The sequence below is a fragment of the Tiliqua scincoides genome, chromosome 1 (assembly GCF_035046505.1).
Source record: "Tiliqua scincoides isolate rTilSci1 chromosome 1, rTilSci1.hap2, whole genome shotgun sequence".
In the NCBI taxonomy this organism is placed as follows: domain Eukaryota; kingdom Metazoa; phylum Chordata; class Lepidosauria; order Squamata; family Scincidae; genus Tiliqua; species Tiliqua scincoides.
The window spans coordinates 297,180,022-297,203,456 of record NC_089821.1 but is presented as its reverse complement, the minus strand read 5'-3'; the positions used below and the strand labels follow the sequence as shown (position 1 = coordinate 297,203,456).

Genomic DNA, 23,435 nt, shown 5'->3' with positions numbered 1-23,435 from the left:
GTAAACATAGTTAGAATTGTGCTGCACAAGTCTGACCATTCATTCTTTTACAAAAGGCCGCTCCAGCCAAACATCACTTGAGATTAAAATATGGGACATTGCTTTCAAGCACAAAAACACACATCTGTTTAAGGTATCTTGGGATAAAATACAGACTATGATCTAATTGCTAGTCTGGACCCCTCTTTCAATACACAGACATAAGACTTTTCACCATTGATGCATACATACTGTACACATGTTTAACATAATGTTAGATTGACTGTACACTTGTGCAGATGTATATATGGTAGTCAGGCTGTATGCATTGGAGAGGGGGTTTTGGGATAAGTCAGTTAAAATATATTTTCATATTAGGGAACTAGCTGGAGTACATGATGCTGCATAATTTACTAGATGGTAGACCTATGGCTAAATCCTATTTAGGACCTGCACTGGTGGAATGCACATTCTGCTGGTGTGTGCTGTTGCAAGAGCACCGTAAAACACTTTGCAACAGCACAAGGCCCAGGTTACCCTGCACGTGCCCGATCTCGCCTGATCTCGGAAGCTAAGCAGGGTCAGGCCTGGTTAGTACTTGGATGGGAGACCGCCTTGGAATCCTGGGTGCTGTAGGTTCATACCATAGTCTTTCAAGACTGAAGGTTGCCAACCAAGGCCCAGGTCCGCTGGCAGGAGGCAGTCATTGGGAGGTCCGTCGGACCAGGTAAGTCTAGCGCGGGGGTGGAAGGAGAGTGGGGGATGGCAAGGAGGGGGTTGAGTGGGGCAGTGAGAGGACAGAACAGTGTGGTAAAGGGGTGGGTAATTGAACCAGGGAAGGGGTGGGATTGGTGGCGCTGGCACAAGCCACATCCACACTCCCTTCTTGAGCCTGATCCACCTGCATGGATCAACATGGACTTGTGCCAGTGATATCACTGCTGAGGTGACCCGTTGCAGCTGCTGGGGCTTACATGGGGCAAGGGGAGAAATGTCTCCTTAACCTGAGGAGCCCTCGTGTAGCCAAGAATCCCCTGCAGGATGCAGTGTAGCCCGAGCTGTCATGACTGCATCACTGCGCATTGATTTAGGTAGGACTGGGTTGTTAATACTAGGCAAGAGATTTTGATAGCACTAAGGATGTGTGGGAACTCTACCTCCTTGTCCACTGAAGGGAAACAAGTTACATATTCCTCTTGATGCTTCTTGTGTAATAACTTATTTCTCTTTGTTTGTTCTTGAACTTCCTATAAAATATCATTAAAATATGTTACATTTTTTAATGTAACATTTTTTTTCCTCCCAAGATCAGAGAAGCAGATTTATTGCAGGGGAGGGAGGGGAAAAATATGGACCATATGCCCTCATTTCTTAGATAAAAAAGAATCCCTGATGGGAATTTCAGTGCCAGGGTGCCATTAATACGCAAGGATACTAGCTCCGGCCTAAGGGAGTATCTGGTTGAATTTTGCTTTCAAACTTTGGAAGCTTCCGGATGGGCCTGAATTCATCCATCTCTTTCCCCCACCCCAAATTTCTTTTTTATCAGTGTTAATTAAAACCTGGAGAGAAGAAATCAAGTTGTATGGGCTCTTGCAATATAGCTTTTATCAAACTGCCAAGAGGAGGTCATCTTTTAGTGCGACTAGGTCTATCTCCAAGCTGTGCTCTGGTCTGAAGCCCAAATGTAAGGCATCCAGGGAGTTGACAGATGTCACATGTTGAGAGAGCTTGGTTGTCACTACTCTCAGTGTTTTTGGCAAGAAACAGGAGGATAGAGAGGCTCTCTCTGTCAAGTGTTGGCATCCTGTGGATCAGTCAGATTATAACGGCGGCTGGCAGGGGATGCTCATCACCCCTGTTCAGAGTAGAAATTTTTCAATATACAATGGTCGGATTGCTACGAAAAAGTAATGCTTAGTTCACGGGGCTCTGGGAACACGCATGGTGTTTCAGAAGCAGCCCAAATTCAGCTGTGTTTTTATTTTATCCCAGGTTCCAATACCGCCATGGGCTTCCCTGCAACCCAGGCTCCATCCCACAGTTGCTTCACTGGGTTCAGGGTCAAGCTTGCAGGGGTATCTAGCAAAGGAACAACCAGTGGGGGAGACCACCAGCTTGTCCTAGCTTCACTTTTAGGATTGGTTGCCTCCCTTGCTCTCTGTGCTCCCTGATCCTCAAATTTTATGGCCATTGACAACCATCATCATTCAGCATGCCCCATGAGATCTTCAGTCAGGGGATCTTCAAGAAGAACCTGATTCCCAGCCGCAAAGTCTGAGCTATGTCTCTGGTTACCTGGGTCTTGCAACCATAACTAGCCTTGGGCACCTCCTCTGGTCTCCAACCCAAACCAAGCTGAGTCAGGCACTGGGCTCACTCAGAGGCCCATATCTTTCTAAATTAGACCAAGCTTCATTACCCTACCATTCTCTTCTGGTGTAAGTTCAAGGTGGTTGCCAACACTGCTAATTCATATGCCCATGCGTGTTCCTACACAATAAAATTGAACCAGATTGAGGGAATTCTAGGGCAAGAGATTAAATTTAGCCATGTCTGACTGCTTTGAGATTGTGGACTTGGCTGAACAGTGTAAACAACCTCAAAGAGCCTCTGAGGGCACAATCCTAACTTGTGCTGCAGCAAGCAGGCTATCAAACCTACGATGCATCCAGCACAAGTTTCAGGCCAGAATCAGTGCAACCCCTTGGGAGAGAGGGAAAATTCTCACTGCCCCCACTGGGCCTACTTGGAACTGCACCACCTCAAGAAGTGGCGCAAAACTGAGTAGAACGGGGTCATGATCTGGCATAACCACCGGATCCTGGCCCTGCCTCCTGCTCCCTGCCTGCCTGCCCTGGGAACGCCCACTCTCCCCCACCCCAAAATGCATCCTCCCTGCCCTCCCCGCACCCCCCAGACACCTGCCTCGGGTCTGGATCCGGTGCAGGGCAACTTCTTGCACTGGCCTCCCCGACTCTTGATTTGATGCAAACGTGCCTTATGGCATGTTTGCAACATACCTGGGTCAGTACAAGTGACTTGTTCCAGCTTAAACCAAGGGTTAGGATTGCACTGTAAATAAGGTTACTAGTAACCAAGAGTCTGCGGGCCCAATCTTATCCAATTTTGCAGTGTTGGTGCATAGAAACTACACCCAAGCTCTGGGCGTTGCTGGGAGAGTTCTTGGTATCGTTCACCCCATTTGTGCTCAAAATGAATAATCCATGATTTAGCATTATGTCTGGACCTGACCTCTGGTTAGGTTGAGCCGTTCATTACGAAGGAAAGCGTTATTTTTGAAGACAGAATCAGTGTTTTGCAGGCTCATCCCCTAAAAGGGACATTTACATTTATACAAGCTTTAAAAACAGACATTATTTCATGAAAGGAAAATGCATTTTGGGGATTTCATTAGCATAATCAGATAGTGGCAACAGATAGGGCTGACAAGAGGGCACAAGGAGGAGTTTAAAAGGAAGGTGAACAAAAGGTGAATGTCACTGAAAATACCATCTGAAGAGTTGCTGCCACTACAGCCCATCTCTGGCCATGTCTTATGCATTATTCTTATCACCTACATCACTTTCAATTAATATTAATCTGACCAAAAAAAAAAAAAAAAAAAAGGCAACACATAGAAGTAAATGGGAATAGAAAAGAGATGGAGTTAAAAGCTCTGTAAAAACGCATTTTAAAAAAAATTCCAGGAAAAAATGCAAAATAAAAGAGGTCAACAGTGAAGAAATCAGTCTGGAAAAAAATCTAAGCAGAAAAGTGGGCCTTGAGAAGTTGTGAGAAGATGGGAAGAGAACAAACAGGAGAAACAAAAGCAATTCCAGAGGTAACGACCCAGTAAGAGAAACAGGAAAAAATAAATCTATGAGAGAGAGAGAGAGAGAGAGAGAGAAAGCCCAAACCTGAGCTCCCAGGGTGTGCGGCTGCGGCAGCACCAAAAATGGCTGCCATCGCATCCTGTGTTCCTAAGGCAGCCACGGGTGGCAACTCGGGGAAAAGGAGACTTTTGTCCTCTTCCCTCTGGGTAAAGGGAGTAGCCATACAATGATTGAGACATACAAAATTATGCACAGGAAGGAAAGAGTGGATAGAGAGATGCTCTTTACACTCTCACACAACACCAGAACCAGGGGACATCCACTAAAATTGAGTGTTGGGAGAGAACAGACAAAAGAAAATATTTCTTTACTCAGTGTGTGGTTCGTCTGTGGAACTCCTTGCTACAGGATGTGGTGATGGCATCTGGCCTGGACGCCTTTAAAAGGGGATTGGACAAGTTTCTGGAGGAAAAATCCATTATGGGGTACAAGCCATGATGTGTATGTGCAACTTCCTGATTTTAGAAATGGGCCATGTCAGAATGCCAGATGCAAGGGAGGGCACCAGGATGCAGTTCTTTTGTTATCTGGTGTGCTCCCTGGGGCATTTGTTGGGCCGCTGTGAGATACAGGAAGCTGGACTAGATGGGCCTATGGCCTGATCCAGTGGGGCTGTTCTTATGTTCTTATGGTGAGAAAAAGCCTCTGTGTCAGGCACCGAGCCTGACGCGGAGGCTCAGGATCTGGTGGAGGTGTCGCTCCAGCAGTTCCACCTCCCTCCATCCCCGCTCCCTCCCCCCAGCACGCCTCCTCCCTGCCCTCTCCCCGCCCTCCCCCCACCTCTCCCCTCCCCCAAATGCCACCTCCCCCCATGCCCCAGCTTTCCTCTCCGCTGCTCCGCAGTCCATGTGACCGCTGAGCGGTGGAGGTCAGGCACCTGCCTAGCACTAGCCCAGCACCAGCCAGCGCTGGGCTAGCATGGGTGCTCGCCCGGCATTAGGGCTTGCAAATATGCCTTACGGCACATTTGCAACAGTGCACGCCAGCGGTAAGCTGGTGCACAGAGCTCAGGATTGGGCTCTAAGAGGCTTGATTACTCAGGCTTGTCTACTCAGAAGTAAGTCCCATTATAGTCAAAGGAGCTTACTCCCAGGAAAGTGTGGATAGGATTGGGCTCTAAGGCTGCAAGCCTATCCACACTTTCCTGAGAGTAAGTCCCATTGAAAACAATAGGACTTACTTCTGAGTAGACATGCATCAGAATGTGCCCTCACTACCCAATGCTGTCCCCACCACAATCTAACACAAATGCACACCATGGAAGTACCTGCTGTATGATATAATGGGGGGGGGGGTCAAGGAGAAGTAAGAAAAATATTTTTCCCTTGCCTCTATAGACCTGATGACCTCTGGGTTTCCTCAGATCTATGGCGGCCATATAGGTGACGTAAGTCTGAGAACAGAAAAGAAGGGGACTGGGTTAAGAAAAGGGACTGATATGATGTTGATGTATTCTTATATTCTACTTTTCAACAAGAGTAGTTCACAAAGTAATTTACATAATAAAATACTAAATAGGATATGATTCTGGTGTATATTCATGGCTCTAGGAACCTGGTGGGTACCCCTGGGTGTATGCATACCCCAGGTTGGGAACCACTGGCTTACTGTGATCTAGCAATGACTTTTCCTTTTTGTCCTCCCAGACCTTTAAATTAAGATTTAGATCCTGGTTTAACCACTGCTCTGATTTTATTGCTGCTATTTTACCACAGTTTTTAGTTATTGTTTCTTGTGGTTTTTACATTGTTAGTCGCTTTGAAGACCCTTCAGTTGAAAAGTGAAATATATATTCTACACATAAATAAATAGTATAGCTGCACATGAACAGGCATCTACAGCCGACAATGACTATCTACAAGGGGCTCAGCACAGAGAATGGAATTCTTTCCATACTGGGCATTCATTATGGAATTGCCACTCTTTGTGAACTTGCTTTTTTGAAGCCCTACACTGGAAACTCAATTTTAGTGGATGTCCACTTGTTCTGGTGTTATGTGAGAGTGTAAAGAGCATCCCTCTATCCACTCTATCCTTCCCATGCATAATTTTGTATGTCTCAATCATGTCCCCCCTCAGGCGCCTCTTTTCTAGGTTGAAGAGGCCCAAATGCCGTAGCCTTTCCTCATAAGGAAGGTGCCCCAGCCCAGCAATCATCTTTGTTGCCCTCTTTTGCACCTTTTACATTTCCACTATGTCCTATTTGAGATGTGGCGACCAGAACTGGACACAATACTCCAGGTGCGGCCTTACCATAGATTTGTACAACGGCATTATAATATTAGCTGTTTTGTTCTCAATACCTTTTCTAATGATCCCAGGCATAGAATTGGCCTTCTTTACTGCCGCCGCACATTGGGTCGACACTTTCATCGACTTGTTCACCACCACCCCAAGATCTCACTCCTGATCTGTCACAGACAGCTCAGAACCCATTAACCTATATGTGAAGTTTTGATTTTTTGCCCCAATGTGCATGACGTTACACTTACTTACATTGAAAGCATCTGCCATTTTGCTGCCCATTCTGCCAGTTTGGAGAGATCCTTCTGGAGCTCCTCAGAATCACTTCTGGTCTTCACCACTCAGAAAGGTTTGGTGTCATCTGCAAACTTAGCAACCTCACTGCTCAACCCTGTCTCCAGGTCATTTATGAAGAGGTCATTTACGAAGAGTAGCAGTCCCAGGACAGATCCTTGGGGCACACCGCTTTTCACTTCTCTCCATTGTGAAAACTGCCCATTGACACCCACTCTCTGTTTCCTGGTCTTCAACCAGGTCTCAATCCAGGAGAGGACCTGCCCTCGAATTCCCTGACTGTGGAGTTTTTTCAGTAGCCTTTGGTGAGGGTGTCAAACGCCTTCTGAAAGTCCAGATATATAGCGTCCATGGGTTCTCCCACATCCACATGCCTGTTGACCTTTTCAAAGAATTCTAAAAGGTTTGTGAGGCAAGACTTACCCTTACAGAAGCCATGCTGATTCTCCCTCAACAAGGCCTGCTCGTCTATGCGTTTTGAGATTCTATCTTTGATGAGGCATTCCACCATCTTACCCGGTATAGATGTTAGGCTGACTGGCCTATAGTTTCCTGGGTCCCCCCTCTTTCCCTATTTAAAGATCGGCGTGACATTTGCTATCCTCCAATCCTCTGGCACTGGGGCCGTTTTGAGGGACAAGTTGCATATTTTAGTCAAGAGATCAGCAACTTCATTCTTCAATTCCTTAATAACTCTAGGGCAGATGCCATCAGGGCCCGGTGACTTATTGATCTTTAATTTATCAATGAGGTCTGAAACATCTTCTCTTTTAACCTCTATCTGACTTAATTCCTTGGTCAGGAGGGGCCGTTCGAGCTGGAATCCCCTGTGTGTATACACTGCTGAAACAGAGACGCCTGCGTTGGCTTGGTCATGTCATGAGAATGGGCAATGGCCGGATCCCAAAGGATCTCCTCTATGGAGAACTTTTGCAGGGACCGTGCCCTACGGGTAGACCACAGCTGCAATACAAGGACATCTGCAAGAGGGATCTGAAGGCCTTAGGAGTGGACCTCAACAGGTGGGAAACCCTGGCCTCTGAGCGGCCCGCTTGGAGGCAGGCTGCGCAGCATGGCCTTTCCCAGTTTGAAGAGACACTTTGCCAACATACTGAGGCTAAGAGGCAAATAAAGAAGGCCCATAGCCAGGGAGACAGACCAGGGACACACTACACTTGCTCCCAGTGTGGAAGGGATTGTCACTCCCGAATCGGCCTTTTCAGCCACACTAGACGCTGTTCCAGAACCACCATTCAGAGCGCGATACCATAGTCTTTCGAGACTGAAGGTTGCCAACATTATAGCCAGGGAAAGTTTCCAGAATTAAAACAATTGGAAGTTTTCATAAATTTCATGGGTGAAACTCTCTGAGACCTGTTGATTTTCATTCTGGGATTTGCTTGTGTTTTTACTGCACTGCTCTGGTTCTTTTTGTTCTCCATCACTATATTATGTTATGTTGTGTTATTGTGGTATGTTCTGTGCTTTGTGTTCATCCGATTTTGGCATTTTGCTGTTGTTTTAAAATGGTGCTTTTAGGCTGTCCCAAATTTTGTAAGCTTCCTTGAGTGCCTCCATAAAAGGATGGGAAAGGTGGGGGTATATTAAATTAATAAATCAAACAGATGTGCTAATCCTAATAAGGCACAGAAAGGTGGGATTTGACAGCTTTTCCAAGATCTTAGTGGAAGCCACTTTCATAGCCAGGGTCAGAAGGATCCAGGTTCCAGAATCCTACCAATATTCAATACGCTAAGCAGAAACCGCACACAGATATGGTTTTTTTCTTCGTTGCTCACGGGTTCTGCTGAGAGCATTTTCTACAACATATAATGATACCTTGTGCACACAGGATGCTCTCCCCATTGAAACTCAGTTTGATCTCTGCCCTGTTCATACCAGCCACTCGTGAATGTGCTGTTTAGGGCTGGTGAGTCCTCCTTGTGCATTTATTGTCTCGCTATTGTCACGTAGCTTTTCATGTCAGAATAAGAACATGGAAGGGCTTAGGAGTGGACCTCAACAAGTGGGAAACCCTGGCCCCTGAGCGGCCCGCTTGGAGGCAGGCTGTGCAGCATGGCCTTTCCCAGTTTGAAGAGACACCTGGCCAACAGTCTGAGGCAAAGAGGCAAAGAAGGAAGGCCCATAGCCAGGGAGACAGACCAGGGACACACTACACTTGCTCCCAGTGTAGAAGGGATTGTCACTCCCGAATCGGCCTTTTCAGCCACACTAGACGCTGTGCCAGAACCACCATCCAGAGCGCGATACCATAGTCTTCCGAGACTGAAGGTTGCCAACATCATCATCACATCAAGAACATGGAGTGCAAAAACAAGATTTAAATCTTTGTTTTACACCCTCTTGCACTTTGCCAAAGTTGCAGATGGAAGCAGCATGCCCAAGACAGCAGCTCAGATCAGCAGTACAAACAGGAACTGCCACTAAGTCAACATAAACAACGTTTTTCAAGCTTTGGACTAAAGTTTTCAGGTACATTTTCATGGAGACAATGGACAGAACCAAACCAATAGTGAGGTCTACCCTCAAAATGGTTCCCTTGAATAGTGTGGAGACCTTTAAAATGAAGGTGGGAAGCTCCAGAATGTCAGCAGACAGCTGTTTTAAAGTGCTCCGTGCTGGTCATGTGCACTAATTTGAAGGTCTCCGCTGCCTTGCTGAGGGTCTCCACTGCTGGCAGATAAGCTACTCCTCCCCTAACCCCATTGATCCCATAGGATCAATGATACCCTATCTGTAGATTTGGTATTGACTGGGGTTTCTAAAAATTTCACTCCGGCATATACTGAGAACTGACTCTATGTTATATCGTGATGTAGTGTCATTCCTGGGGCATGTGGGGAGGGAAATTTATGGTAGTTAGTGGGAGTCAGTGACAAAGAAGAGCTCTGTCTCACTGCTGTTGCTACTGAGACTAATACAATAATAGAAAACAAGGTCAAAAGGACAGCCGCTTGCCACTAACCAGCATTAAACGCATTCTGAATGTGGAGATTAGCTCTAATTTACTCAAAGTACACAAAAATGACTGGACTCAGAATGTGATCCCATTCATTCAGCAAAAAGAAAGGAAGAAAGTGATAGGATTAAACAACTGGAAAGTTGGTGTAAATTAAACATTAGGAGTGGGGCAGGAGAACTGCAGGGATGAATGTTCTTCCATACGAAAACAAAATTTCCTGCATATCAGAAAGCTTTATTCAATGCTCAATTAAGGTAGAATGAACAGGGGAAACAGGCTCCACTGCAAATGACATGTGTTTTGCTTGAAGGTCTAAAGACAGCTGTGTGTACAAGGACCTCCCTGTGTGCTTAGAACCTTTTTCTAGATCCCAGTGGCTTCTGAGTGTACTTGATACATGTAGACTCTTTTCAGACCTTTAAACCAAGATGCATAGGTCAAAGGCAGAGGCAGCTATCAGAATCTCATTCACCTTTCCTCACATGTTCATTCTTCCCTAAGTAAACATCTAAAAAAGTCAGAGAGAAAAGAGTTGGGCAGCCCAATCCTAAACTGCTCTGGTACAGCCAGACTGCACGGCCTGCAGTGTATCCAGTGCAACTCAGGAAGCCACAGAAGGTCTCTTTGGAGTAAAGGAAAGACCCCAGGTAAAGCTCCAGCCACCCCATGGGGCTTCTTGGATCCATGGGAGCTGGCACAAATCTGGGAAGCCCTGTATAGGGCTGCACAGCCTGCGAAGCGATGTTGGATACAGCAAGTGCTGCCACTGTAGGTCCTGCTTCCCTCCCAGGCCCGATCCTCCCCTTATTCTGCCCTCCCCCACCCAGGAACAGCCCCTCATCACCTCCACAATGACCTCCTTCCACCCTCTCCCAGCCCCTGCACTACTTGTACAACCTCACATGTGTTGGCTGGTGCTAGGATGGGATACAGCGCAGCCGGGCCAGCGCAAGCCTGAGCACTGGCCCAGCTGGCTCATTGCATATGTGCCTTATGTGTGCTTGTGACATACTGAGCCAGCGCAAGGATGGCTGCACCAGCTGAAGAAGTTACAATTGCATTGCTAGTCTATTTTTGTTTCTGTAAGTCCTGAAACAAAACTGAATACAAGCTGTGGATGGCCCAATTTTGATCGGGATCACAGCATGGGGAGGTATCCTTTTCTCCCATGCTATTTTCTTGTTCTTCTCTGAAGCTGCTATTTGACCACAAGCAGGGCATGATGATATCCAAATGGGTGTCTGTGTATTTCACCCTGCAGGAATAGCTCCCTGCTAGTTTGTGTAGGTCAGGTCACATAGGAAAAACTAGATAAGCATTTGGCTTTAGTGCTTCAGGTGTAAGGGCTAGATGATCCCTTCTAGTCTATGTGTCTATCCCTTATAGCAGGGGTGCTCAATAGGTGGATCGCGATCTACCGGTAGATCGCGAGGCAAAATGAGTAGATCGCGGAGCCCTGTCTCTCCAAACTGTTAATATGTCAGTTTCGTCTAGTGACTAGACGAAACTGACATATTTCGCTGACACTAAACTGACACTGACACTTTAGCTGCTCTTCAGGCATGCAGCAACAAAACTGACGAAACTGACTAGACTCCAGCAGGGGCTCCATACATTAAAGGGGGTGTCTGACGCTTCCTTCCCCCCTGGTAGATCTCCGGGCCTTGCTGGGTTTCAAAGTAGCTCTCGAGCCAAAAAAGTGTGAGCACCCCTGCCTTATAGTCTAGTCTATCCATCACCATAACTGTAAAGATGATCCATCACCTTGTCAAGAGATGGTGATGGCACCTGGCCTAGATGTCTTTAAAATGGAATTGGGCAGATTTATGGAGGTGCAGTCCATCACAGGTTACAAGCCATGATGACTATATGCAACCTTTAGATGTAGTCTATCTCTGAATGCCAGGAGCAAGGGAGTGGCAAATGGACACAGGCATCTTGATGTCTTGCATGCTCCCGGAGGTATCTGGTGTGTCCACTGTGAAATACAGCAAACTGTAATAGAGCCATTTAGTTATTTGATTTTTCTCTGTAAACCGCTTTGTGAACTTTTAGTTGAAAAGCGGTATAATAATAATAATAATAATAATAATAATAATAATAATAATAATAATAATAATAATAATAATAATAGATGGGCCCTTGGCCTGATCCAGCAAGACTTTTCTTATGTTCTTATATCACATTGCCTATCTCTTCTGAATCCTTGCATCCACCCCAGCTTGAGAACATCTCTCTCTCTCTCTTTCCCTGCCTGCTGTTTTTGTTGTGCACAAATACACTCATATGCACACACAAAAAATTCTAAACTTCACCTCAAAACAAGCACTAAACTGAGCAAAGCTAAACAACAGTGAAAGCATGCCCAAAGTGATGTAGAGGGTGTTGTTGTTGGGGATTTAAAAAAAAAATCTTTTTCTCTCTGTGGTGTCTGTCTGGAACGATTAAGGTGACAAATGAAGGCCTAAGTACTAATTAAGCTGAAAATAGCAGACACCACCACCACACTGATTTTCTCAGAGAACTACCAACTTGTATCTTGGATGGCTGTTATTTCTCAGTTAGCTCAACAACAACACTATTCAGCAAAGGAACTTGCAAGAGCTTAAAATACCTGGACGCTTCTAGCAGTTTTCCTCCTTCTTACAAGGAGCTGTGTGAACCTTGCTGGGGTTCATGGACAGCTTCCTGCAGCTGAAGGGCCTGGGTGTGTGAGCAGGGCAATAGGCAGGAATGCGTGGGGTGGGTGGACCTTCCCTGAGGAATTTCACTTCTCTTGCAGAAACACATTTGGCTTCCCTTAAAAATTCACAGATGTGAGAATTCACTTCAAACTTTACTTTGGGGTGAGGTTTCAGTGCCAACCCTGGGGACATGAGGAAATACCCTGATAAACTGTACTAGCCCTTTAGAAAGGGGTAGCATGCAGAGAAATGCTTCTGTCAACAGAAGCACACTCCATGAATGGAAGCTCCCCCTAAGAACAGAAGTAGTGGTCCATTTTTACAATGGGCTCCTCTCTCACAAGGAACTTTGCATGAGAGGAGTGCTCCTTCCATACTCTGAGGGAGCTTGCATTCATGGAAGCCCTAGATACTCTCCAAGGGTTCTATAGATGAGACCACTTATGAACTGTCGCTTGAACTCCTACTCAGATTTTATTTGATTCCTGTGAAGGAAACTCATGAACCGCCTATTGCTGCTACAGGGCATGGAGGGTCGACTGACCTTGAGGTTGATGCCATTTTGGACTACAGGCGTCCCCCTATATTTGCAGATCCAGTATCTGCTGTTTCACTTATCCACAGTTCTCTGTGCCCCCACATCCCCCCCACACCCATTAGTTTTTCTTTACTAGCAGTGGAAGCACTCATTTTCTTGCTTAACGGAGAAACAGGTTTCTTGCTTAACACAGGAATGCAACATGCCAGAGGGACACAGACAAAGCAGGTCTTCTTCTTAATGTTCAGTTAGTCTAGCATTGCTGATTCAACTCCAAGAACATAAGAACAGCCCCACTGGATCAGGTCATAGGCCCATCTAGTCCAGCTTCCTGTATCTCACAGTGGCCCCACCAAATGCCCTAGGGAGCACACCAGATAACAAGAGACCTGCATCCTGGTGCCCTCCCTTGCATCTGGCATTTTGACATAGCCCATTTCTAAAATCAGGAGGAGAAACTCCAAGTGGATCCATGATGGCAGATTGGGCCATGGAAGGGAGATGGAACATGGAAGGGAGATGGAACATTCTGGAGGAAAAATCCATTACAGGGTACAAGCCATGATGTGTATGCGCAACCTCCTGATTTTAGAAATGGGCTATGTCAGAAGGCCAGATGCAAGGGAGGGCACCAGGATGAGGTCTCTTGTTATCTGGTGTGCTCCCTGGGGCATTTGGTGGGCTGCTGTGAGATACAGGAAGCTGGACTAGATGGGCCTATGGCCTGATACAGTGGGGCTGTTCTTATGTTCTTATGCCACTGATCCCACCACTCTCCAATGCCTAGTCTGGTCACCCCCTGCCCCTGCATTGCTCTGAGAAGCTCTTACCTGCTCTGGCACACGCTGGGAGAGCAGGATTGTGAAAGGCCTTTCTGGCTGCACTTCCTGTAGGCATGTTGTCACAATGTGCTTTACTGCACATTTGCGATTGTCTGTGCTTTCAGAGCACTCGCTCTACAGGCACAAAGGCACAATAGTGCCCAAATCTGTCAAAGGGATGCTAGAATTCACTTACCTGCCCACGATGCTGGTTTTTTATTCCCCCAGGTGAGTGGCACGCCTATAAAACATTGAGGGTGGAAGCTGCGGAGATGCACTCCTAGCTAACTGGTTAAACCGCTGAAAGAGTTTGGACTAAATGTTTTATTCCCATGCAAATGCACCTGGGAGTTGAAAGGTAGTTAAAAGGAGAGCAAAATCTTTATCTTGCTCATCACTGCTGAGTCACTATTTTCCTGCTTGTGTACTTCCATCATTTGGAAGGTGGTAAAACAGATGGTGCTAGCCCAGAGTTTAAAGAAGAGGGAAATTGCATAATTATTCAGGGCAATAGGAAGTAGAACTGAGGCTTGAATCTGAAATTCAGCCATTGTAATAGGTATATGCCGACGTAAGCATGCACAATTCATGTTTACATTGAAATTTGTATTGGGCCATGTGATGAAACAAAACTGTAACCGAGCAGGCAATGGTCTATCATTTTCAATTTCTTGTTAAGCCATTTCTGCACAACATTGCGTATATGCAACAAGGACCAAATGTACACATGTGAATTGGACAAAAATGGGTTTAATATTGTGTTGAATATTTCTTTTTTTTTTGGGGGGGGGGAGATTATGCAAGCAGTCCTATTGTGTCAGTCAGACACAAACCTGCTGTATGCCTCAAAAAAAAAGTCAAATGTCCTGCTCTAGTGAAACTCAGTTTCTGTGTTCAAACTAACATTGCATTTTATCCGGTGCAGGTCTAATTGCCATCATCAACCCCGGTTACAAATGGTGCAACTCTCCACTCTCAACTGAGCAAATTGCTAAGAAGGGATATAAAGGGCTCATGTCTACACCCCGACATAGTCACCATGGCTGTAAAAATCCAGAATTGGAAAGCTGCTTGAGTAACATAAACTGTAACACATATATGTTTCCATCAACAGAAATGCCCTGTGCAAGACTCAGCAAGCACCAGTGCCATTCTGCTCAGCATTAATAAAGTCATCAGCGGAGCAATGTGCTGAGTGGCATAATTCAAAAAGGTTGTTGACAAACTACAAAATAATTCTGCAGCTTCTTGTTCATTTTGAGAAGGCGGTTGTTGACAAAGCTGGGCCCGACTGAAAGGAAAACCAGAACACTGATGGATCTACAGAGCAATCCTAGGCCTGTCTACTCAGAAGTCATTCCCATTGTGTTCAATGGGGCCTGCTTTGAGGAACGCACATACAGTTTATGATTGCTGTCCTACAGCCCAATGCTAACTAAATCCCCCTGCAGTGATGCAGTGGCTCCAGCGCAGCTATTGCTGTATCCCATGGGGGACTTTTGGCTGATGGAGTTCTCCCTAGGGCAGGGGTGCCCAAACCCAGGCCCTGGGGCCACTTGCGGCCCTCGAGGCCTTTCAATGCGGCCCTCAGGGAGCCCCCAGTCTCCAGTGAGCCCCTGGCCCTCCAGAGATTTGTTGAAGCCCACACTGGCCCAATGCAACAGCTCTCAGTGTGAGGGCGATTGTCTGACCTCTTGCGTGAGCTGTGGGATGAGGGCTCCCTCCACTGCTTGCTGTTTCACATCTGTGATGCAGTAGCGGCAGCAAAGGAAAGACCAGCCTTGCTTTGTGCAAGGCCTTTTATAGGCCTTGAGCTATTGCAAGACCTTCATTCATTCATATAACTTCATCTTTAATATATTTATTTATGTAGACTTATGTAAATTTATTCAAATTTTACATGTAAATTAATTATTTTTTCCCCTGGCCCCCGAGACAGTGTCAGAGAAACGATGTGGCCCTCCTGCCAAAAGCTTTGGACACCCCTGCCCCAGGGTAAGGGGATGTTTGTTTCCTTGCCCTGGGGTTAGCCCCAGCAGCCACTATGGGGCAACTCAGACCTGCATCAATTAAGAACATAAGAACAGCCCCCCTGGATCAGGCCATAGGCATATCTAGTCCAGCTTCCTGTATCTCACAGCAGCCCACCAAATGCCCCAGGGAGCACACCAGATAACAAGAGACCTGCATCCTGGTGCCCAAGTCATAGCCCATTTCTAAAATCAGGAGGTTGCACACATACATCATGGCTTGTAACCCATAATGGATTTTTCCTCCAAATGGTTGGCAACCTTCAGTCTCGAAAGACTATGGTATAAGCCTACAGCACCTGGTATTCCCAGGCGGTCTCCCATCCAAGTACTAACCAGGCCTGACCCTGCTTAGCTTCTGAAATCAGACGAGATCAGGTATGTGCAGGGTAACAGTTGCTGCATTTTTCCTCCAGAAACTTGTCCAATCCCCTTTTAAAGGCATCTAGGCCAGATGTCGTCACCACATCCTGTGGCAAGGAGTTCCACAGACCAACCACACGCTAAGAAAAGAAATATTTTCTTTTGTCTGTCCTAACTCTCCCAACACACAATTTTAGTGGAATTTTAATTTAATTTAATTTAGTGAATTTTAATTCAATTGTTGGCTCATGTCTACGTTATTTGGTGATCAGACTGGCAGGGGCACAGAATTCGTTGTGCACTGCCCCCCTCCCAGGATTAATCTGCTCTCTTCCCTGCCCTGTCGGTGCCCCATTCCTTCCACCCCTTCCACAAAAATCCTCTTCCCCCAAAGAGACCTCTGGCGGCCTTGGCGTTGCCACCCAGCGGAGCCCCCAGCTTTAGGATTGGGCTGTAATTTCAGTAAGGTGGCTGCTTCATTTGCATTCAGACCACGCATGCTCTAAATGCGCTGTTTGGCAGTGGCTGATTCCACTGTCTGCCCTGGCAAGAGTCTTTTTATGGGTACTAGGGATAGAGAGCAGTCAAAACAGCCTGACCCAGGCAGGTGCAAGAAAGTAAAATACTCCAGGCTTCTCGGAACTCTTCCTAGCCAATTTACGCCGCATAGCAATGTGCTCTGCCCTTTATTTCCCCAATTTCAAGGTTACACTGAAACACTCATTGAAAGATAAAAGCTTTAAATAATGTACGTTCTCCTCATTGTCCTTTTCACTGAGATCACAGGTGCATGACCTTGTCCCCCAGCACAAAAAAGCCGTCGTCATGGAAACTCCTTGGGATGCCGACTTGACAACAAGTGACATTCAAACCAGGAGAGACACCTCTCTATTACTTCCCTCCTGCCACAAGAGCAGTCTGACCAGGGGCCGGCATTCAAAGCGGAGTTGGCAGCTTTTTGCAGACTTTGGGGTGGCACGCGGGATCGGAATTGGAGGTGGCATTGGTGATGGCATCTGGCCTGGATGCCTTTAAAAGGGGATTGGACAGATTTCTGGAGGAAAAATCCATTACGGGTTACAAGACATGATGTGTGTGTGCCACCTCCTGATTTTAGAAATGGGCTATGTCAGATGCAAGGGAGGGCACCAGGATGCAGGTCTCTTGTTATCTGGTGTGCTCCCTGGGGCATTTGATGGGCCGCTGTGAGATACAGGAAGCTGGACTAGATGGGCCTATGGCCTGATCCAGTGAGGCTGTTCTTATGGAAGGGACACCTGCCACAAAAACAGACCATGACTGGGAAACTGCAACCGACTTTAGATGGATGATGCTCTCACAAACATGACCGCCAGTTAATTCTGGAAGAATAATCAATAGCTGATGGGTGGTGAGAAAACCAATAATCTTCCATTCTTAGAGTAGCGGGCAAGAGAAGACTCCCTATGCCACACTCAGCCTGACTTACAAGAAATGGCATCACCAATTTTAATATGGAACTTAACTTACCCTGTCCTGAGTGTACAAGCCAAGTAATGGTACATTTTAAAAAGTTGAATAAGACTTACTGCTAGTACATTACGGTCCTCAAATGATCAAATACCACACCCTCCTGCACATGTACAGACTCTATAGGAGTCTGTAAGCCCATTCCTTCTTCCATTCACCAGCCCTTAGCATAAATCTCATCTCCTGGGGTCCCACAGAAGTAGGGCAATCACAGAGATTTTTCTTACCTTTTTGCTTTCTAAGATGAACTGGATACATGACTTCACTGGCCAAATGAGAAGACTGGTCCGAAACCACTTTGCAGAGGTTACTGTGTAAGCACAAATTGAAATCCATCTCACATTACACTGTGCCAGTACACTTAGATGATGATTACCTGATCACCAGTCAAGTTTTCTGGTTGTTTTTATTAAACAATCAAAATTAGTATGTTGGATTAAACCAGCAGTGCTCACACTAGCAACTGCTGAGTGCTTGGAATGCAGTCCCCATCCAGACCACATCCGAGCATTCTGCCCGGGTGTTGCACAAAGTCCTCTTTGTTTGGAGGACAGGGAACACTCTCGGCAGGCATGTCATCTGCCTGGCATCCCAGAAGGCCGCGTGATGGGAAGTCCAGTCAGAAACGACTGCCCAGAGCATCTCTGACCCCCGATCAAGAGGGGTTGCCCAGACTTCATGCGGTGCCCAGGTGGAACCGAAAGGTCCACTCACTGGGCAGACTGATCCACATGGATGCTGGATCCAACCCCTGGTCGCATTTCAAGCAGCCCTGGATTAAACAATCACACATACTATGGAAAATCATGCACAGAATAAGAAGAGAATGCTAATCTCAAGGCGGATGAGCACATCTGTCGTAAGGTAAAGTCCACAGTGTGTTCTTCATGCTTATTTTAAGTAGGCGGGCAAGTCTTAATCATATATGCAGACATACATGTGAGAAGATTATTATAGTCACTTCTGGCTGTATACATAAAGGTAGCATTGAGAAGCAGCTGATGGACTGTTGCTAGAGGTATCTCTGTGCACGATTGGAAACATATAACTATATATATACAGTATGTATGTATGCAAGGAGATAACAAGCCAAGTGAAAACCACATTACCTTAATGTGGTAAATGAATATGTGAATCCAGTAGAAGCAGCACACCAAGATCTTCTGTTTAGTCAAGGACGGCAGCAAATGTTGTATCTGCTTACTGGGATGCCATCCCTGTGCTAAGTTCAACATCTGTAGTGTTTAGAATTGTTCACTGTACAAAGAGCCACTTTCACAAAGAGTCTCTCCATGGTCCCTACCTTGTGTCCTCACTGTAGCAGGCAAACATACAGAGACTCTCTATGAGAGAGAACATTCTGATTTTAACACAACATTTTCATCTGTATCTTGCCTTTCTTTTGTGAAGCTCAGGGCTGCATCCTTAGGGTTCCAAGGTGGTCTCCCATCCAAGGACTGACTAGACTCAGCTGTATTTAGCGTCAGAAAGAGTGATGTTCATATACCTTCTGACTATACCTTGAGCCCAGGTAAACCAGTCCTAACGTTACACTTCACCACATGACCAGGAGATCAGGCACTAGAGCTCTTAATATTACAATATCTCAATCATGAGTTTTCCTATAGAATTCTCTATTTTTAATTTTCCCAACCCCCCATCTACATACACAATAGTCCCAGGGAGGCACCAGACGTTGCAAGTTTGCAAGGTCTGGGGCTGGACAGTGGTAGAATGGAAGACGGAATTCCTATGTACAGCTCCTTGCAGAAGTGTATCTAGGGTGTGGCAAGTTGGAACATCTGCCCTGGGCACCAACTGAAGGGGGCGCCGGATGAGGTCTTATCCATATTTTACTGGTGGTGCATTTACACACCACAGAAAATGATGAATTTTGGTGGGATGGGCAGGGCTGGCTTCCCATCCCATGATCTTCCTTTCTCTGTTTGAAAAGGAGTACAATTTCAGAGCTTGCCAGGGGCACCATTTTCCCTAGATTTGCCACTGCCTCCTTGAATTCCATCATGGCAGAAAGGCAGAATATAAACAGATACACATTTGAACAGGTGGATCTGCCTTATACTGAATCAGACCATGCATCCATTCTGTTATCTGTTGCCTAGCCCAGTGGTTCTCAAACATTTTAACACTCACTTTTTAGAATGAAAATATGTTGGGACTCACTGGAAGTGATGTCATTAACTTGGAAGTGATGCCATGGCCAGAAGTGATATCATCAAGCCAGAAAATTTTTACAGCTACCTCCCCATACAACAAAATCAAATCAATCAAGTAAATTAAAAGTTTACAATAAGTCTAAAAAATATTTAAAATACAGAACCCTCCTAACCCTCTCAAGCAGTTGCTGATCTGTTTAACCCATTTTTGCCCGGCCCACAGGTGTACACATTTGGTTCCTGTTGTGTATACGCAACATTGGGCAGAAAACGTTTTTAAAAATGTCCCAAACATTCCATAGTCTGCAATCCTATTCACACTTACCCGGGAGTAAGCCCCATTGACTATCATTGTTAAAAAGCATATACATAGAAGTACAGATCTGTTAGAAGCACAGGAAATGTTAATTTCCCCAAATGCAGTCACATCCCATGGTAGCGTGGTATATTAAAAATAAAATACACCTTAAAATGAAACTGAATTGTAAGTTTCATTCATAAAATTTAAGAATTTTAAGTCACTTGAAACTGGCTTGCGACCCATCTAGCGAGTCCCAACCCACAAGCTGAGAAACACTGGCCTAGCCGACGTTCACTAACAGTGGCTCCGGGGCTTCAGACAAGGGTGTGCTTCCCAGCCCTACCTAGAGCAGCCAAGGATTGAAGATGGGTCTTTCTGCACACAAAGCAGGCGCTTCACCACTGAGCGACAGCCCCTCTCATTCATTTAAAGAACCAGTCAAAAAGAACTGGCATTATTCAAATCCACAGTTGTTGTTGTTCTTTTTTTAATGTATCGATGGGAGGCGTTGGGGGAAGAGGAGGATAAAACACATACAGTGGCATTTGCTTTTGTGTGGGCCTGTGTGCATTTCCTTGTTGGAATGCTGTCTTGTGATCTCTACATAACCTTTCAAGCACAAGAGCATATTTCACCCTTCCCGACTGGCGCGACCATTTTTTTTTTTTTTTTGTCATTCCAATTTCATTTCCAGTGCTACGTGGACTTGCGGGCTCAGCAGTCACTGGAGTCTGAAGTGACTCTTGGGACCTCCTCACTGTTCTATATGCAAATAGCCCTGCACCTGGGCAGCCGAGCAGGCTTGCCGACAGTTTAGTTATGCAAATCTGATTGATCGAGAGCATATTGCAGAAGAACACACGCCGGCCAGAGACACTGGCAGCAATATTTCACTGGCTAAATTCCCGAAGAAGGGGAGAAAAAAAAAAAATTAAATGCCAAAGCATTTTGATGCATATCCCTTTCAACCCCCGAATTGCAGTAGGGTTTATTTCAGTATGTTTTTCAACACTTTGGTTAAATGTTGCTAATGTCGTTTATTGTGTTGTTTGCTGAGTTAACAGAAGGGCTGTTTTTCTTCTGGTGTTTCTTTTTTTATGGGGAGGAGGAAAAAAAAAGAGTGAAAGAAAGAGGAGAGAACAAAAAAATACATCCCAAACTTAGCGCTGCTCTGATGTCACTGAACAATGGCTCTTGTCGGTTTATTTGAAATAATTCTCCAGGCAAACGGAGTAAATGCGGTGTTAAAAAAATATAATTAGGTTCCAAGGTATAGAGGAACGCAAGGCGAAACTGATGGCATGGCACAAGTTGCTCGCAACACATTCTTTCTGGAACAAAAGGGAAAACAAACAGTGGAGATGTCGATTGCAAATTGTCACCACAGAGCGGTAATACCTTTCTGTACGTACCAAACACGCTGGATAGATGAGAAGAAAAAAAAAGAATAATTTGACATCAAAAGAATAAATGTGGGATTAGATTAAACCCCTGGTTATCAAGTCAAGTCAACCTTTATTAGGCATAAACATTAGGTAGGTGAAGACTCTGTACGGTTATCAAGATGTGTTCCTCAGGTTCTTTATGAGCTTCTAAGGCAGTGCTTCCCAATCTTTGGCATCTCCGATATCCCCTCGTGCTTCAAATGCAGCGCGTGGCTCCTGGAAGTAACCAGCAATGACTAGTTACTTCTAGGTTCACAACAGGAGCTGCAATTGGTAGAAAGAGGCTCATGATGGGTATGATGGCTTTCCCCAGTGCGCAAAACCCGCATGCAGGAGCTCAGGCCAGCAGACTGATGGGCCCAATCCTATCCAATTTTCCAGTGCCGGTGCTGCTGTGCCAATGGGGGGTGCACTGCATCCTGTATTGGGCAGGCAGTCACAGAGGCCTCCTCAAGGTATGGGAACATTTGCTCCCTTACCTCAGATCTGCATTGCAGCTGGAAAGTCAGATAGGATTGGGCCCTGAGCCTCCTACCTCTGCTTGTAGCTCCTGTCGTGGTCAGCCGGTGGCCTGTGACACCCCAGGGAGTGCCTCGCAGAGTTCCAAGGTGTTGTGATGCACAGTTTGGGAATCCCCCTCCTCTAACTGGTTCCTAAATAATCAGGAATGGTGTTGGTTCGAATAACACTAGGAACCAGCCCCTTAAATGCATCAGGGAGGAGTGTGGGTACAAACATGTCCTCTCTTCATCCAGTCGCACACAGTATCATCCAAACTGCCCTTCAATCTGTGACTTTAATACTTACTTACTTACTTTTGCTTACTTACTTACAGCCCAATCCTGAGCTGCTATTTAGCTGGTGCAGAATAAAGTAGTCCCGTGATGGGCCGAGAGGTAGAGCTCCACTGGTCCCACCCCATTCCCACCCCAGTTCCTCCCCCACCCCACCTTCCCCCACCTTCCTCCTCCATGACCCCACTCACCTCTACACTGCCCAGCACTCACCTGGAGCTCTGGGCAGTGGCCCCCCCCTCCGCCTGGCACTGGCTCACCACAGACTCACGCTGAGCCAGTGCCCACGTTGCCATGCGGTGTCACAAACGTGCCTTACGGATCAGGCCCTTACTTACTGATTTACTTATTAAAGTATTTACATACCGCCTTTCTCATCAAGGTGGTATAAGCTGCATCAAGCTTCAGACCAGTTTCTCAAAGATATTGTCTGTTTTTTGCCGGCTGATTCCTCCACACTCCACTCCTCTGCAGAATTACACCAGCAGTCTCTTGGTCTCCCAGCCAAAGAAGCTGATCCTGCTTTGCTTTTTCAAGCAAGGTGACAGCTCAACCTCCAGACCACGCTTCCTGCCCTAATAGGAACAGGAGAGTATTAAAACTGCATATTGAGGAACAGTTCAAATGAATCATGCCATTCAGTTGGGTGACAGAACAACAGTGCACTGGGGGGGGGGGTGTGCATGCCCATAAACTCCCCCCACACATTTAAGGGGCCAGGTCAGAATACTGTCCAAATGGGCCCATGGGATTTGGGGATATGTTCTAAGAGGTTCATTTTTGGATAAGGCTTATATTGGCAAGGGTATACTCCAACATGTCAGAACTGAGAAGAAGGACATGCTTGCAACATCTCAATCCTCGTATCAAAGCCAACTCCCCACCCCCTTATTTGGCTGCAGTGCTATATGCTGTATTCATTTACTCTTCAATATCTTGTTCTCCACTCATTTAAAAGGCTAGATGATGTTCTTTTGATTAGTCATATATTACACAAACATAACTGTGTGACAGTATACAGTCACCACTCAACATATATACAGGCACGCATCACTTAACAACCTTCCGCTTAATGACAGACTGCATATACGGCGGTGGTCAAAGCTCAAGAAAGAAGCAATGGAAGGCTTCGCACTGGTTGGCAACCTTCAGTCTCGAAAGACTATGGTATAAGCCTGCAGCACCCGGTATTCCCAAGCGGTCTCCCATCCAAGTACTAACCAGGCCTGACCCTGCTTAGCTTCCGAGATTAGACGAGATTGGGCATGTGCAGGGTAACACTGCACTGTGCCTTAGTGTATATGATATAGATTCATGCACATGAGCATACACAATAAAACTTTTGGAAATGCTGAGTCCTGAACACTGATCATTCTA

The 23,435-nt window shown here is 46.0% G+C and overlaps 2 pseudogenes; one reads left to right on the top strand and one right to left on the bottom strand.

Annotated features, from left to right (window-relative positions):
• The first annotated feature begins 499 nt into the window (after positions 1-499).
• LOC136637657 (5S ribosomal RNA) lies at positions 500-618 on the top strand (annotated as a pseudogene).
• Positions 619-15,756: 15,138 nt separating this feature from the next.
• On the bottom strand, positions 15,757-15,876 carry LOC136638001 (5S ribosomal RNA; annotated as a pseudogene).
• Positions 15,877-23,435: the final 7,559 nt, after the last annotated feature.